Genomic DNA, 6,044 nt, shown 5'->3' on the forward strand with positions numbered 1-6,044 from the left:
CAAATTGGATTTGTTACTTCTATGGGAAATCACCGATCTCTTAACTTTTACTACTTTAGGTCTCCACACTCGCTTAGGTGTTGTTTGAGGCTCTAAATTATTAGATGTTTTGTTCTCCACATCTTCGGCCTTCTTTTCTTTTTTACCTATGGCCCGAAGATGTTGTAGCCTCCTATTTTGAGAGCGAGATAAGCCAGAAGGTATCCACTTCGGCTATGGTTGTTTTCCAGGAGCTAAGCAATGATTCTTGATATTTTTGGTCGAAGTGGAAGCTCCTATGTTGTTCTCAATTTTCCCACTCTTCTCTAATGCCCCCCGGTCCGACCGGTCTCTAGACCTGGTCTGACCGGCCGCAAGCCGTCGGTCAGACCGGCCAGGAGGGTCGGTCAGACCGGCCGTAGTCTGGCGGTTAGACCGGACAGCTATCTCGGTCAGACAGCCGATGTCGACAGCAACAGCATCGGCCTCAGTCTTCTCCGCTTGTATAGTTTTCAACACATCTCCAGTAGGTACATGAACATCTTGAGATTCCTCATTGATAGTAACGACCTCCGGAGCTTTGGCTTCTTTCCTCACCCACACCTTCTTCACCTTTTTCACCTTTGATCCACCAGACCGATTCTTTTGTGGGAAACGGTCTTGTCTTAAGTTAGAATGACTTGGTACTATCCTAGGTGATTGCTTCCATGCTTGATGACACGGCATAGGTGGTTGAGGCATCCATGGCATGTAATACATAAAAGGATAACCAAATGGCGACATTGGATGTGAATACCATGGCATCACAACCGGAGGTTTGTATGGAGTTGGTATAGTTGATGGCTCCGATTTCTTTGGTGTTTGATCAAATCTCTCCCTACGAGATGATCTTGGTCTTTTTGAATCACTAGTTTGATTATCAAATCGTTGACCGGCTAATCCTTTCTTGTACTTAGCCATAAGCATCTCAAAAGTGAGCTTCGGCTTTTTGGTCTTTTGGGAACTAGATGACTCATTCTTTGCAACTTTATGATCTTCGGCCTTCGCATTTTTGATCCTATTCTTGGGCGGAGGATCCCCAATAATAACACTTTTCCCTTTCTTTTTGCCAACATCAATAGAACTAACAGGGACAAGATCACTAACAATTCCGGTCTTAGGGATAGATGTAACCGAAATAGTTTCACAAGTGACCGATGAAGTATCAATCGGTCTTTGCTCCATCAAGCTTGCATCTTTGAAATAACCATGAAACTCATGCTCCATTTGTGACCATGTAGAAATTGAATTAGGAGCAAGCGAACTAAACCATATAGATGCAAATCATTACTACCGGCCTTACCTCATTGATCAATAAATTGGCCGATATGCTCCATTGTTGTTCTAGCATCCTCACCTGTGAATTTTGTGAAGTTGGGCACCTCAAAACCTTGCGGGTATGGGACCGAATCTACATGTTCAGGATACAGCCTTTGATATGTATGCATAACTATTTTAGATTCTATCTCACATACTATCCCGCAAGACATTATCATTATTTTTTCCAACATCCACATGACCGATTTTTGATTCGGTCTTAGGTGACAATGCTATTTCACTTTCACTTGTGATATAATCCAAACCGTCACTTAGTTCGGCTATATTTTCAATGATGTCATTGTCTAAACTAGCAACACAATCCGAACCACTACTTGATTCAGCTATTCTATCATCGTTTAAACTAGTAACACAATCCTAACCAACACTTGGTTCGGCTATAATGGTTGTTGTATTATCATCCAAGCTAGTAAGATAATCCGAACCAACATTTGATTCGGCTATACTTGTCACGACATCATTGCACAAATTATTAGCACAACCCGAACCATCGCTTGGTTCGGCTATACATGATATTGCACTATCATCTAAATTGGCATGTAAGCTATTGTCATCCACTCGGCTTTCCTGAGCTAGAGCTTCATGCAACACATGATCAACATTAAGAAATATTTGGCCATTCAACCTCTCTTTAATAGAATCAAGTAATCCATCATATGCAATGTCGGCCAAATATTTGTCAGTTATTTTCAAATTGAAACATCGGTTTTTAACATCTCTAAGCCTTTCAATATAATCAGCAACAGATTCATTGTATTTATGCCTAACCGATGTTAAATCATCCAATCTAAGCTCAGTTTCACTAGTGTGGAAATAATCATGAAATTTTTGTTCTAAATGAGCCCAGGTAAAAATATAATTTGCCGGTAAAGAAGTAAACCATGTAAAAGCAGCACTAGACAAAGATAAAGGAAACAAGCGCAATTTACATGTATCCATATTACTAGTCTCACCACATTGCGCTAAGAATTGATCTACATGCTCCCATGTGGTCCTACTATCCACACCACTAAACTTGGTAAATTCAGGAATTCTATAACCACGAGGATGTGGGATCATGTCATAAAAATCTGGATACGGCTTTTGGTACTCCCTAGCACGATCCTCCGCTTCAATCCCAAATGTATTCCTAATAATGGTACTAATTAACTCCTCCATATTTTTAGGTCTATGTGGATCTGGTGGTGTATTTGGTGGCCTAAGAGGTGGTTGTTGCGGCGCAATATAATTATATTAGCCATACCTAGTATCGGGAGGATATCCCTATTGTAGGCATTAGGGACATGTGGAATAGCATGACTAACAGTATTAACAGGTGATGAATAATATTTAAAATCAGTACTGCTAGTCGTGGTATGGAAACCTAGAGAAATTCTCAGGGAACCGGTCTGACCGGCTATAGATAGCCCGGTTTGACCGGCCAAGCACCCGGTCTTACCGACCGATGACCCGGTCTGACCGGTGGTAAGTGGTGCGGTCAGACCGGCCACAAGAGGCCCGATCTGGCCAAAATAGTAGGCACGGTTTGACCGGCCTAGGGTGCGGTTAGACTAGTGTCACGACCAGTCATACCGTTAGCTAGGTTTTGCATATAGCCGATTCCTGTGTAATCGCCTGTATAAACACCCGTTGATCCCCCCATAGCACTATAAGCATATTGTATAGGAGTAAAACTAGAAATAGTATATGCATCTACACAACGATCATTAACCTTTTGATTAGTAAAGTATGGGTTGGGCGAATCGGAGGTTACCTTTGGTGAAACTACAACTTGAGGTAGCGGGATGTTTACTCTCACGACGCCTTGATCGGTCCTAATATATTGTGCAGTAATATTGTTGAATCCGTTCCCGCTTGTTATAGTTGATGAAGAAATTTCTTGATTAAATCCGGCCATATAGCTTATAGCCAAAATCGTTGACCGAATAGATTAATATACGGTCTTAATGTTTCTTCTTATGTTACTGTTCCTAGCAAAAAATTGGAGAAATTGAAGCTTCACAGAAATAACCGATACAGTAGGAATCGGCTTTGTTGTTTTTTTTTTATGTGAACAGAAGTAGATCGGCTTGGATAGCCTGATCTTTGTTTTAGCACGTGCACAGTAATAAAAAGAAACAAAGCTCCTGCTGCTTGTCTGCCGGTAGATCGGCTCTAGTAGCCTGATCTTTTCTCTGTTTGCCGTATGAAACAAAAAGAAACGAGGCCGTCGAGCCGGCCTCTGCCTCCTGACGATGATCCTCGGTATACGCGGCGTGCTGAACGGCAAGTATTCAGATGGATTCAGTGACGACCAGATAATTAACTTCGCCGCCGAACAGATTAATCCGGCGATGAAACCAGTGCGTAGCGATAGCAATTACAGTGTAGATTGATTTCGGCTATTTAGCCGAAACTCCTGATTTAATGAACAGTAATTACTAGATTAAACGAGGATATGGCCGATTAGATCGTTCCCAGTGGAGTCGCCAAAAATCGTGTTGGCAACTTTTTGTGACAAGTCGACAAGCACAATCGCAACACCTAAACGCCTTGCAGTGATATGAAGTCGCCAACCACCTCGATCTAGCCAAAATGCCAAATCAAAATGGGTTTTGTATAAAACTAGCTAAACCGGCTAGCGGAGCCGATTTAGATCGATATGAGGATAACTACCCGTCTCGTGGGCAAAACGGAAGATTTTCAGGACAAACCTACAAAGAGGTGTCGCATTCTCGCAGCGGCGGCGGACAGTTTACGGCGCAAACCGACAAAGATGGACTAAACTAGGGTAAAATAGAAAACACGGTAAAAAAACGATACAAGTAGGTTGTATTCAGGGGTTTTACAATGAACCGGCCTTATCCATTAAATATGGGTTGGTCTTGCCCTATATAGGCCCTTCTCCACGTCTAACTCGGGATAGAAACCAAAGGAAACACGAAACCTGCCTTCCTGAGCAAGGAAACCTGAGACCCGACGAAAACAGACTCGGACTCGGACCCTGACGGTCTGACTGTCCACATACCTGCGGTCAGACCGGCCCTACAAGCCGGTCAGACTGCCCACACACCTGTGGTCTGACCGGCCCTGTGAAGAAAACCCGTCACTTTCCAAACTTTGGCAATTTTCCTCTATTTCGTCCATAGGTGCCAAATTTGGGTGTAAACAAAGTGATATATATATATATATATATATATATATATATATATATATATATATATATATATATATATATATATATATATATATATATATATATATATATATATATATATATATATATATATATATATGAAAGTATTTTTAAGACAAATCTATTTATATAATTTTAACATTTTTAAACTTAATAACTTGAGAGTTATTCATGATCTATATTTTCAAGGTTTAACTTAAACATTATCCTAAACGATTTTCTTTACTAGTATGGAGGCCCATAATGGGTGGTTCTCAAATACTAGGCATATCCAAGTCGTGCTACTCGACAGTCTGCTTTGGACTCTGGTTGGCATGCTCAATATTTCTTCTAGTTCAAAACGCTAGGAAGGAATATATTAATGTTTCCTTTTAACACCATTAACACTAAACTGCCATATTTTTGACAGTACGTAGCACAGATGGCAAGAGCAGCCAGTACAATGCTACTTGACAAACCGTGAATCAGTTCAAAATGCTATGGTATATTGTTATTAACATTATGGTTAGAGTGCTTAGTGCGGCTCATCAATCGTGGGTCATTCAAGTTGTATGGAGTCTTCTCTACCACAGGTCTAACCAGAATCATAATTTTATATCTTGAACCTACGCAACCAGTCGTTCAGAAAAAAACCTACGCAACCCAAAAAAATAATCTGATGAGTGAGGACTACACCTATCTTTTAAGTCGTGCCGATATGACACTAAACCCAACAATCTCCCTCGTCACATCAGACCCATCAATCTTCCCCGTCACATTAACCCATGTAACCCCGAAGAGTTGTTTACCGTGTCTCTCCACCATGTGACCCATGGAAATAGTTTCGGGTTCCAAATCTGACTCTGATACTACTTGTTATAAAACCAGTCCGAAATTACCATCAGTAACCAAATGCGGAAAAGCGTTATAGGAGATCCAAAATTGTTGGAGCCACTGAGATAATATATGATAATGGAGTTTAGCCGAAGCCTATATTTCCGGAGAACTGATTACAGTCGCTCGTTCCCGATCTAGTATAATTACAATATATCAGAGTTACAACGGTCCTCAGCTAGATGTCGTATGTAGCTACTATCTCTCGCCTATGCTAAGTCATTATGCGATTACAATATGTCCGCCCCCTTTATTAGGAGAGAGTTTAGAATAGAGTCTGACCCTCACTACTACAGATAATAGCTTCAGTGTCAGGTCGTAACCCCTCATCAGTGCAAAAAATCAAACCGGCACTAAACTTTTGACACTGATGAGGGAGGGGGAAGGGGGGTCATCAGTGCCGGGTTAAGGACCGGCGTTCAGTGATGGATACAGCTTTAAATATAGATGGGGCAGAGAAAGAAGATGTTTACTCGATAAGAGCAATCAAACACAACACATATCATATTTATAGTTCAATCGCATAACTGTCTCGATCATTCTTTGCGACGTGCATGCGTTGTGAAGAAAGAGACTAATCTGTTGGACGTTCACACCTTGTTATACCTAAATTTAATGGCCTATGACTATTATAAGAGAG

The sequence above is a fragment of the Oryza sativa genome, chromosome 6 (assembly GCF_034140825.1).
Source record: "Oryza sativa Japonica Group chromosome 6, ASM3414082v1".
Taxonomy (NCBI): domain Eukaryota; kingdom Viridiplantae; phylum Streptophyta; class Magnoliopsida; order Poales; family Poaceae; genus Oryza; species Oryza sativa.